We start from the raw sequence: 13,373 nt of genomic DNA, 5'->3' as shown, positions 1-13,373 counted from the left end.
CATGACTTTCATTCCTCCTGTACAATTTTGGTGGGAGTGCCGGCAAAGAATGGATCGTATTAAGGTGGTCACTACAAATCCCTAGGGGTAAAAGTGTGATTGCTTATAATGAATGAATTTTAATAGTGTTCATGAAATCAGTTTATGAGATTGTTAATCATTTAAATATATTTTTATTGCTAGTTTTTTCTGGTGGATTTGAATTAAGATATTTGTGAGTTTGAAATTTTTTGAACTGCTTCTCTTTCAATTGTTTCTATTATTATATACTATACATTCATGGGTAAAATGTTATTCACTTTCAACCAGATCATTTCTAGTCTTGATTGTAGAAAAGACAAGTTCATTCATTATGTCAATAGGCATCTTACAATGGAAGAATGGTCATCAAAAAAATCGTGTCCACGGTTATTCAGTCATAAATACTTGCTGATGACAACTGCAGTTTGACGCAGTTTAACTTTTCATCTATACGCAATAAATACAATGGTTATTCAGCGATAACTTGCCGATGACAACTGCAGTTTGACTTTTGCTTTGATTTGATAAATACTAGCTTATATATATATTTATTCAGATAATATCTATATTAAATACACCAATCGAAATATAGGCACCTCGGAAAGATATCGTTTAATATAGATATTATCTGAATAAATATATATAAACTAGTCTCACCTTTTCTTACAGACTGTTCATTTACCCATGTCCATCTAAATCTTAGATAATAAGAGCTGATCCCTAATTGTACAATTTGAAGTAGTCTTTTACATCATTCTTCTCCAAGGACTTAATTCCAGAATAAAAGTTATGTTTATTTATTCAAATAAAACAAAATTAAAAAGTCATTTCAAATGATATTAGGAAAGAGGATGGAGTAGTTGGGCATATTCCAATTGTTATTATTACAACTTTTGTAATATCATTTATCAATTTAATGTTCAGTTTTTTAATAATAAATTAATAAATATAATTTATAGCACAATTGTTGATCGAAATTTTTTTCAATTAATTTGAACATCTCAATAAAAACATATTGAAGTGAAATGATATTAAAATCTTAGTTATAAGCAAGGATTTGTCAAGTAAATTATTATAACAAAATAAGATGAATATGAAAATCACATAGTCTGTGAAAGATACAAAATTAGGATGCTCAACTTTTTCCTTCTTGAAATTTTCTCTCTTTAGAATGTCTCTCTTGATTTATTATGATCAGATTAAATGATTATACTATATTAAATTACTTTAGTAAGTTAATCTGAAAAATAATTAATATGATTAATTAATGAATTAATTTATTAAAATTGTATTGAATAAATTATTGAAATTAAATAAATTCAGTCTAATTAAAATTATTGTAATTGCATTAGATTAAAATTTAATCTAATGAAATAACTCAATTTAATCAATCTAATTTTTTTAAAATCACGTTAAATTATTTTTTAAAAAATCATAATCTATAATTTCATTGGATGAATTAAATTAATGTGTTAGGTAAACTTAATTAAATTATTTAAATTTAAAAAAATAAAAAACTTAATCTAATTATTTAATATATTATAATTAGGTTAAAAATAATAATGTTAATATTTTATTAATACAATTTTTTATTATAATATATTAAAGTTGAAATTAATTATTATTATTACTTGTTATGTTCTAATAGACTCAAACCCAAGACCTTGGCTCAACTTATCTTTATGTTAATTGTGTTCTATGAAATAATAAGTTAATAAATGTTTTCTTTTAGAAAATTCAAATTTCAGATTGATTTAGTTTTTAGTTTTTTAAAATTAGTTTAGTTTTCAACTTTTAAACTTTATATAATTATATTAATTTTTCTTTTACTCTTATTTTCATCTTTACTATTTTTTCATGTTATTTTCCTAGTAAATTTTTAATCTAGACCTTCTACATAAGAGTCTCACAATTTACTACTGTGCTGTAGGCTCTTGTCTTTAAGATAAAAGATATTATTTATCAATTTCAATGACATTATATACATTGACAATATAATTAATAAATATCATATATTTATATAATGAATTACTATTTTTCAAAAATTAATTCTATATAAAAAAGTAATAATTTATATTAAATAAAACAATTAAGTATAAGGATTCTTTAAAAAATTATGAGTTCATGTAATTAAAAATAATAATTCTAAATTATATTTTCAAAATTTTAAAGATATATACATATGTTTAGATAAATAAAATAAAATAAAATCTATTTGAAACAATGATATAGTTGTATTATGTCTTCTATTGTTTTTCAAAAGCAACTCATTTAAAATCCTAGTGTTAATATTTGATATTAAATATTAATCTCTAAATTTATAATAAATCTAATATATTTAATTTAGATTTTTTTTATTATCTTAAGTAGTTTATGATGGAAGTATTTTTCCGTTTGAGCTTTAATTTTCTTTTTCTTATTTTCTTGTCATGTGAGTAATATAGCTTTCGTTGAAACTAGAAATTAAAGAGAAACACATTTTAGAAGTATAGAATGAAGTACAAGATACTTGCCGCAATCAATACAAGAATTTGGTTGTGACAAAATCAACACATCAACCTAGTTAGAATGTGCATTCAACATATTTTCTAAGGAAACAAAATCGATCTTGCTCAAATTTATTTTGATCATGTGATTAAAATTAGTTCCAAAAGTACACAAGGCACCATTTTCCCACTAATTTTTTTTTAATCCTATGAACATAGTTGGACAAACCCACGCACCACTACAACCATACAAATTCTCACACAAAACTAGGCACCAAAAAAACAAACATGTCAAAAGTACAATCCTTCAAAAAGTTCATCATTTACTAAAAATAGTTATTGGTATCAAATATAATAATATGCCTCTTATCCCTTTTATTTGTAATATTTACTTCAAACAAATAACCTTTGCTCCTATTCTTCCCTTTTTAAGAAAACAATAATATATCAATAGAATGGTTTTGAATAATATATAAATATAAATTTGTGATCTATTAAAATAGTGCTCTCTAATTAACAAATATAAGTTCTATTAAATACAAAGAAAAAGAAGTTTGGTCTTGATCAATCTATTACATAAAATGAAAAAAGATCTTTGACTCCTCATTTTGAAGGACATTATATGTAATGTATTGACATAGGATGGCTCTTTGTATAGCTATTGTGCCCACACAACCCTTCTTTGTCTCTTATGAGAAATATTCACCCATACAACAAAAAGTCAAAACCGTGCACCTGTACAGTAAAACTTGGTCTTCATGTCACCACTTAGGGCCCGTTTGCCAACGGGAATACAAGCGGAATAGGCATATGTAGATTCTTAAAATTTTGAATTCTTCATTTGGATGCACCAAATCGGAATCGAAATACAAAATAAAATAGGAATGCATATACCAATTTTGGCCTAAAAATGAGGTTTTGCAATTCCACCTAAATAGGTGGAATTGGAATACATATTCCTATCCCAGTTTTATTGATTTTAGAAAACATAAATTTTTGGGTCCGTGAATTCCCCATCAAATTCTGGGTGAACCAAATAGAGAATAGAAATATGTACCCCCATTTTCTTCTACACTCGAACAAACTAGAAGATGAAATGGCTTGCTTTGTAGAAATGATTGGTTGTTTGTTATGGTTGTTTGTTATGGTTCTTATGAAATTGAAATGTTGGTTAATTGTTATGTCTTTGAGAAATTGAGTAGCGATTTCCATTATGATGTTATATCAACAAGAAGTGGCTATCTAATATGAATACTTGATTGATTTTAATTGAACAATTTGGAAATACATTATTACCTTGAAGATTTCTTTTTGCAGACGTGACAAAGGCAAGGTATGTTTTAATGTAATTCTATCATGGTACCTACACCTGCATGTACATGTACATACATATACACATACACGTGTATATTCCTTATGATTTATATGGATGTGTAAGAATTTGGTATAGCTCTGATACCATGTAAGAATTTGCCTAAGGCAATAATTCAACACCAAGATCAAGAAGCTCAATAGATAGCACAAGAGAGACCAATGATGATCAAATGAGAATGGATATCAAATGATTGGATATGAGATGAATACACACTAGAAGTGCCTTGTATATAAAGGCAACTAGAATGACTAGGAGTCGGCAAAAAGATAAGGATTACAACTCAGCACATGTCCACCAAAGGTGGATTATCCTCCATTGAGCACAGGAGTTTGTGCGATGATGAGAGGATAAGTTTACATAGGTGTATCTCATAAAGAGATGTTGTAGACACCATGTGCTCTAATAAGTTGCTGACTCTTATGTTGTCAACAAGACAACTCATATGTCTATGCATATTCCTAAGTAAACTTAAGTAACATGTAATAATAATTAATTATTTACACTAATAGGATGTATATGTCTTATACATAATATGCGTATACTTGGAATATTATGTACATGCATACATATACATGTACTTACATATGCAAGTATGGGTGGGTGTAGATGATACTACTATATTAAAACATTAAAGGCACGCTTGTTTTCAACTTGTGTCAATGACAACGACCTAGATTTTACTTTTGGATCCATTACTTTATCGATGACCTTGTCTGGTTCTTAAGTGTATCATATTTTTTGATGCCACCTTTTCTTCTTGCATTTTGCAATAGATAGGCTTATCATGCGATGGTTGTATTTCAAGCAGACTCTTCTTACCTGTGAGTTCTTCTCTCGATATATCTTTGGATACTCTCTACATTTTTACCATCAATAACAGCATTGAGTTGCACACCTTTTCATCAAGATTTCTTTCCATTAGCTATCGTTGTTTCTATAGTGTCGTGAAGAAGCATTGGATTCATCATAACTAGCTGTAATATACAGTACCATGAAACATTATACTTGAAGCTTGTGCATTACATACTTCATGCTCGGTGATTGTCATGAGCCCATTGTTATTTGATTGTTCAATCTCTAGTAAGGAGTCATAACGTAACATAAAGGAGATAATTTTCCCCCAGGTCGTACATTCTTCCACATTGCTAGTTTCGGATTTCTATATGATAAGCTCTAAAATCTTGGTTGAAGGTTCATGGAATTTTCCTTGAAAATATAATTAGAGCATGGCACCAAAAGAAGTTTGTATTATTCGCTACCTCTGCGAGAATGTATTTTGTTTCAAAACTTTGTTGTTTTGATTGAAAGGATTATACATTACTATTCAAGTCATTATTCGGTATGCCTTCGAGATAAGTGAAGGCACTTTTATATGAGTCAAGCAATTGTTTTAAGAACTTAAAGATTTACTTATGAATGATTGTTATAAGCCCAAATTTGGCTTATACCTATAAGATAAGAGAACAACATTAGAGCCAAATATATAAATAATAAGCTTAAGCAATCGAGTGGTGAGTGATTAGGCACACTGTGTCCATATAAATCCCCGACCAGGGTAATTGCTTGTTGTTGTGATCAACAAAGGTCATCTTGCTAGCAATGGGCAGATGGGTTAGCGAAAGGTATCCAGGGCCCAGGTGACACTCTAACACTAAGATGCTCAGTGGAAGGACATGGTGTCTCGTGCCTACTCCTGGGTAGGGAGGGCCTTTCTTAGTAAAGATTGTGTGGGGATACTAAGGATCTACAATTGGGAGGTTAAGCCCCTAACAATGCTTCTCCTCTCCACTAGATGCCAAGGCTTGGACAAATTCATTTAGTATTGCATAAATTCAATCTTCCTATAGCAAGCATTTTACTTTTTATGTACTTTGCGTATTTGCAGTTAATTCAATTATTTTGTTTCCCTAAAATAGTTAATTCAATTATTTCCTTTCTACTTAGATAGAAAATAGTTATTTATGTTATAACTTTGTTGAACTCTTCCAATTGATTATAAAAAGTAGTCGTCGTTATTGTTGTGGAGTCTAATCAGTATCAAGTGGGAGATTGTTGTGATGTGGAACCTAATCAAACTCAGAGGTTTATTCAGCTAGTTTCCCCCAAATTATTTCTATGGGGGTTTGGGGACAGCGCTCCCTGTCGTAGTACAAGGTGGGGTTAAAGGGTAACACCCCTAAGAGTTTTTGGGGGGCAACTCCTCCAAAGCCAAAAATGACTCACTGTTGTAAAAGGCGTCCGCTATTATTTTTTCTATTGGACGACTTATTATAACCTAATTTTATAAGTGACAAAAGTTTGTATAAAATGGATTAGGGTTAGGGATTTCATAATGTATGGTGATATTGTAGCTTCTTGCGGCAGTATTGAGTTGTAAGGGATTGCAAATTGTAATCACTAGATAATAATAATATTAGACTTGTTGTTTGTGGATGTAGCCCAAGGATTGGGTGAACCACATTAAATCCTTGTGTCTTGTGTTGTGTGATTTATTTTTTCCAACATTGGTTATATTTGCATGTAATTATTATTTATGTATATGGTTAATCCTAACACTCGTTATATCTATATCATTTTTAGGCTAAGGGGCAAGATAATGTAAATTGTTGTAGTTTATCAATGTTTCTAAATAGTTAGATAAATATTATGTTACAACATGCAAGAAATTAATATACTTTGATGTTGGATTGAATCGCCAAGAACAAAATATTTTTGTTCTCATATTATGAAAATATTTCTCAAATTACATCAAATGAGTTCAACTGAAATAAGGTGAGGAAATACTTCCACTAAAACTACAATCACCAAATTAGGGAAGGCCCTGCACATTTGAAATGCTACATCAAACTCTCAATATCAACTGGAATTACAAACACATAAGAACATAAACTCCATAATGATTTCCTACAATACCAACCACAACCTTATAAAGATCTTCAAGAAGTTTTTTGAAAGGTTATAAATAGGTTGACATATTTGACTACTTTTATGTTATAATTAAACTAAATAATCAACGAGGCCTATAAGATCTATTTAAATTCAAGAACACTTAATTAATTAATTCAATTAAGTCACTTAAATATTTCAGCGACATTAAATCCTCCCATCCCAAACAAATTATGCCCTTAAGAAATTGAAAACTTGAATACTCCCAAGATCTATTTGCTCTTGCATGTGTTATCTTCAATTGACGAATGCTTTAGTGAATTAAGTGCTTCTTAATGATGTGTGACCCCGACTTTCTCTCTCTTACATCAATGATCTCTACAGGATCTAATGCAAGTTTTCCTCTTCATCAATAGGTGAAATTTCCTTGGAACCGTGACATGTTGATCAGCCACCTTCTTGAGTCATGAAAACATGAAACATGTTGTGAATCTGACAACCTTCTAGAAGCTCCAACTCGTAGTAACTTCTCACATATTTTGTACCATTTTGCATGGACCAAAGAAGTGAGACTTTGGCTTCTTGGAGCCACTTCTTATATGATTGTAATCAGACATATACTAGATCTTGTACTTCAAAACTTCGCTCAATCTTGTGCCTATCAACATGCACCTTTTGTTGGTTTTGAGCCAATTGTAGGTTATCCTAGAGAGAAGGATATCCAAACTCTCCTACAACCAAATCTTGGCCCTCAATGTGTAATAGTCGCCTAGAAGATCGACATATGATAAACTTCATATTTGTAAGTGCCTTGAAGGGTGACATACCTATTGACATGTGGTGGGTACTATTGTAGCACTACTCTCTCAAATGAAGCCAACAAATCCATGTCTTTTGTTGTGTTGTGGCATTATTCCTCAGGTAGCCCTCCAAACACTTATTGACATTTTTTGACCACTTATTTGAGGATGGTAGCTCGTACCAAGTTCCAACTCTGTACTTGCCAAACAAAGAAGTTTTGTCTAGAAGGTGTTGAGGAAACAACTATCTCTATTTTGGACCATGTACCACAAAAGGCCATGCAAGCATAACACCTCTCAAAATAACAACTCGCCACTCAAACTACCAGAAATGTTGCATATTTGATCAACCAATCTACCAAAACATAAATACAATCCTTTTTTATGTATGCTAGAAAGTCTAGTGGTGAAGTTCGTTAGGATCCCCACCTCTTCCCCCCCCCCCCCAAAGGCTGAAGTAACCTTGTTCAAAATGTATGCTCGGATTTGTTATCCTGCCAAGGTTGATTCATGAGACTCCCTTGAGATCGTCCTCTTAATCTTTTGATTCTAGCACCAAATAGATCTTATCCTTGCAGGAGATGGCATCACCCACCACCTTAACCTATCATCCTATATTCCATCAACTAGCAAGAAAACATGCTCTTAGAGTAGTCGACCAATAAATGAGCCTTCCAATCAACTAAAATGTATGATAGTGAACATATGGCAGGTCTCCTGGTTAATGTGCCAACCACCACATTTTTCTACCCCTTTACTTAGTCATGCCAAAATCATATGCCTGGATTTTGCACACCCATTATCAGTACTCAATGAAACTTCTACAAAAGGATAATAAGAAATTGGGGAAACACTTCAACTTTTGATGGAAGGACAAATGCAAACCATAATGGACCCAACAATAATTTTTTCAATAAGAGGCCCTATACATGACATATCTACACACATTTATGTCAATGTTTCCTCGAGGGACCGAATAATGAAAACAAAAAGAGCACATCTTCTTGGAGATGCAAGCTCAGTTGAGGAAAGATTGGTTTGACATCAAACTAGAGTAGACTGTCCTTCAAGGATGATGCAAAATTGTGGGTGAGATATTTGTGTACCATGGCCATCATAATAATGGCATCAAGTAGAACATCAACAGGATGGGCCTATCTAATTTTGATGGGTCCAAAAAGACATCAAGAAGAGCACATGTACACAAAAAGTGGAACCTATTTCCAACTCAATCTGATGCCTAAACATGAAGTAATCAAATTTGCAACTCTACACTTGGAAGGAATTGTTCACGAACGGTGACACCTTGAGGTGGTCACCCTCAATCACAATCAAATCACATCATATGTGGATTTCATACAGAGACTCATTGATCACTCTGATGGTAAGGATAAAAAAATCAACTTCAAGGAGTTAAAATTGAGACATGCCTAATTCGTGGACAATTACATCTCAAAACTTCAAAGATTGTCAGTGTTAGTTACCGACATTTCCGAGACAAGACTAATAGTATTATTCATGGATGAATAGATGGAACCCCTCAAAAGTTGGGTCAAAGGTTTCAACCCTAACACACTCATGATAGTGATCAAGAAGAAACCCAACATGCAACCTCATATTCTTCTTCCAAGATTTACACACATGTCAAACCACAACTCATGAATAAGGAATAGGGCAAGAAGTCTTTCTTGAAGAAGGCATTACAAGACAAGGCCATAATACAAGAGCTTAGGAGAAGGAATCTTTCTTTCACTTTTAGGAGCCTTGGGAATTAGATTGTTGAAGATAAAGGTAAGGGAAAGATCCATTACATTAAGGTGGTATTCGAGAAAAAAAAAGGAAAAGAATTCAGTGTACAAGAAAAGACTAATGTTGTAGTGCAAGGCAGGATAATCCCCAAAGGAGATGTCCTAACCCCCACCAAATAACTACACAACGAATACAAACAATAACATAGATATTCAAATCCAAATAATGTCAATTCTTGTAATAGAATCATAAGATTTACGTTCAATATGCTCGGTTGGACGACCTTTCGTGTTTTGGTCAATTACAAAGCAATTACCATAACAATTCTGCAAAACCTCACAAGATCCAAACTCTAGCTAGCCTATACCACAATCTAGTAGGAACCCCAAGAAGAATCTAAATTGTGCTTGCAAGCCACACCAAGCAACCTCCTTGTTTCCCAAGCCCACACTCAGCTACTAGCTCTGCCAAACTTTGCTCCTCTTAGCTACTCCATCAATTACTCTAGAGAAGACAAGACCCCCTTCTTATACTAAACCAAGCCATAGGTCGGCCTAGCAAGTTCCATAAAACAAACACTCTCATATTAAATACACTCTCAAGCCACAAGTCGTCTTGGCAACAAACATTAAATATATGAAATAACGAAATACTTAAAACAAGGCCCAAGTTTACAACACATAACTAACTCATAAGACCAAATAAGAATACACGCTCTTAGGCATAGGTCCACATGCCATCCAGCTACCCAAATCCAAGAGCACACACATCAACTCCCTCGGATCAAAGCTTGCAAATACAATCTCCAAAGTCTACCAGTAAATCAAAAACATGTTACTAACAACCACCAAAAAAGGCTCTAACTTCAAGACGATTACTCCAATCATTAAGTGCACTTAGGACAAGGTTTCCCAATATGCCTTGAACACATCCTCAACTGCACAAAGCATATCTCTAAAAATCTGAGCACAAAGTCTCTACATACAACATTGTTGACTACCCTAGGATGCTCATGCATCAACTAAAGAAGAAATTAATCACACAAAGAGGATTGCCACACTTGTCAGAAGGGAGGGGCCATTTTTACACTATCCAAGACTAAGAACCCACAGTGTATTTTGAGTCCAAGGTACACTCCATAGGCAACGAGTGGCATTCACGTTCAATAGAGAAACCACACTCAATTTCATTACTTCAGCACTCACCACCAAGAAGGGTTTGTATACAACACATCATGAAGGCTTCAAGTCAAGGGGGCAGAAGGAAATCTATTGCCATGTACTCATTTGTTCCATAGTTAAGCATTACCATGGGGAATTACAAAGTGATAGATGGTTTCTTTGTGGTAGATTTAGATGATATGGATGTCATATTAAGCATTCAATGGACGGAAACTCTTGACCCATGTACACAAAGTTTCAAAAAGATGGCGATCTAATTCAAGGTGGATGTCAAGAAAGTGGTATTGAGAGGAATGTCCAACAGGGGACCGAGGGAGATCTCAATGAAGCAGATGTATGGAATTTTCTAACTTGAAGTCACCTGGGAAAGCACAATGTTTGGTTTCAACCGAACATACTACCATGATGTTGAGCTTCAAGCAACATTGGGAAAGCATAGCCTTGTCTTCACAAACATTTCACAAGGCATGCCCCCACATAGAGGTTTTGAGAACACAATCCAATTAGAGGAGGGATCCAAGACAGTTATCACTACTCCCTATCGTCATAGACATTCTAAGAGCTTCTCAACAGAGGTTAGATCATACCTCGTTCTAGTCCCTTAACATCTTTGGTGGTTTTGGTGAAGGATGGAACTCTCAAGATGTGGGTAGATTCCTGAGCACAAAACAAGAAGACAATCAAGAAAAGGTAACCCATCCCAAGGATTAATGAGTTGTTAGATGAGCTACACAGAGTTGTTTACATCTTCACGATTGATCATTGTTTTGAGTTGACCATATGTGCATAAAGAGCAAGATCAATAGAAGACAACATTTATTTGTCACTACATTCATTTTCCTTATGAATTATTGATCATATCATTTGGACCATTGCCAAATCTCACAAAAAAGGGAGCATTTCATTGGGATGAGGAGCCAAAAGAGCTTTTGAGAGACTAAAAGGAGTCACGAGTACGTGTCATGGGCACTACTAGACTTCACTAAACCCTTTGTCCTTAAGTACGATGTATTAGGAAATGGCTCTAGCACAATCTTAATGCAAGACTAGCATCATATTGCTTTTGAGAGTCAAGAACCGAATTGTTGTACTCAGTCTATGATAAGAAGATGTATGTTATTATGCATGTGCTAGTTATGACAAGACTAGTAGTGAGGATCAATCATAATATGTAGTGCCTCTCCCATTTGACTTTAGTAAGTCGTCCTGATGGATGCAACCTTGATGATCTTTTGTTGTGATGGGATCATGATTGTGACCCTGAGTGGTCTACACCGTTGAGGTGTTTGGATTTATGCTTCTTTATCAGTTACGTTGATTATGCTTTTGACTGATCTTTGAGATTATGATGTGATTTTTGGTTCACTGGGGTTTGTGCCAGTGGTTACTAGGATCAATGTGATATCATGAGGTTGTTCTGTGATTACCTTGAGATGTGTGCAAAGATTGCACTATGTTCTTTTACCATGCTGCACTGGACTAGGTTCCTGTAGCAGTAGTAAGTCATGTTTATGACTGTGTTTGCTTATGTGTTTTAAATGCCTTTTTAATGCAAAGTAATCAATCTTTATTAAATGCATTAATGATTAGAAATGGATTGTCCATGTTGATTTATTGGGTTATGTGCTGAGGCATTTACCTTGTTATATTTCTGATTAGAGAGATATTTGTTACTCGTGTTATGTTTACATCTGAGAGGACCCGAGGGTCAGATGCTACGCTTTGATTCCAGTATCATGGATTTTAGACTACTATGTTGTTCAGTTAATCATATTGCATGATGATGCCATTTTGAGATGACAGTGTGTTTTATGATGTTATCTGGTATTTGGACATATCTCTTATTATGTTGTGTGATGGATTTAATGCTATGGTTATTTACTTCATTCCTGCGTTGTTATGCTTTATGCGAACGTGAGTGATGTAAATAGATTATTTTAATATAATTAAATAAATGGTTAAATTAGGTGATTTAACGCATTATTGCTTCGGCTATGTTATTATATGCAATTGCACTTGATCGTGTTGTTTAGTGTGCAGGATTATATCCCTGGCAGTGGCACATGGAGTTAGTGATTCAGTCTTTCATATTTTACCAATGTCGTCCTTGTATGGTCAACGTATCCTTTATTAAAATGTTTAAATTAAACCTTTTGGTGATTATTAAATCCGAACTCATTTGGATTATGTGATTAGACCAGTAAGCGTGTTTGTGCATTTAGAGGTTCGCATTGTCGCGAAAGTTGTTTAAGGAGATTTATGTGTTTTTGGGTTTTCGGGCTTTTTAATTGTTTATTTTAATTTCTGGCAGCTTTGCCATAGATGAATTCCTATTTATAAGAATAGCCTGTTTTCGTTTGGGTCGATTCGGGGTTTAACTAGATTGGCTGGTTAAATGCCCTAATCGATTATTCACCCGAAAAGTGAATTAAGTATCCATTGAGGAATTTAATTCCTCACTTCTCATTCTCAAATTGGAACTACGGGCGAGGGATCGCTGCGAGGTTGGGCTTGTTGGATCCAACTCCGGGAAACCTTGGATTGCCGCGATTTTCAGCTACTTCTGCGGGATATTTATTTTATGGTTCAGATTCTCGTTTTGCCCTTTTGGCTGTGAGGTAGGGCTTTCCTGTTTTATTGTTTCTGCTTCTGTTTTTGGTAGCCGTTTGTTTGGAGGCTGAGAACTAGTGTTCCCCTCCGTTTCTGTATGTTAGTTCTACCCGGTTGGGCAGGTATGAACATTTACCTGTTTTTTGGGATGAGGGTTTGGGTTTTTACGCCGTTATGCTGGCCGTTTTTGCATACGGTGTCCGATTCCATTTATTTTTGGACTTTTGGGGTTTTTGAACCCAAAGGCCAAATGGGTTTTAATTTT

The 13,373-nt window shown here is 33.6% G+C and overlaps 1 protein-coding gene across 4 annotated transcripts in view; it reads right to left on the bottom strand.

The window, feature by feature from the left end:
- LOC149566599 (putative potassium transporter 9) overlaps nucleotides 1-13,373 on the bottom strand; it is an 88,641-nt gene that overhangs the window by 43,840 nt on the left and 31,428 nt on the right. The gene's annotated exons all lie outside the window — the stretch shown is intronic.

Source organism: Cupressus sempervirens, chromosome 3 (assembly GCF_028749045.1).
Source record: "Cupressus sempervirens isolate cs-2001-9-10 chromosome 3, ASM2874904v1, whole genome shotgun sequence".
Lineage (NCBI taxonomy): Eukaryota > Viridiplantae > Streptophyta > Pinopsida > Cupressales > Cupressaceae > Cupressus > Cupressus sempervirens.
Note: the sequence above shows the minus strand (reverse complement) of the source record. Positions and strands in the feature narration are given on the sequence as shown.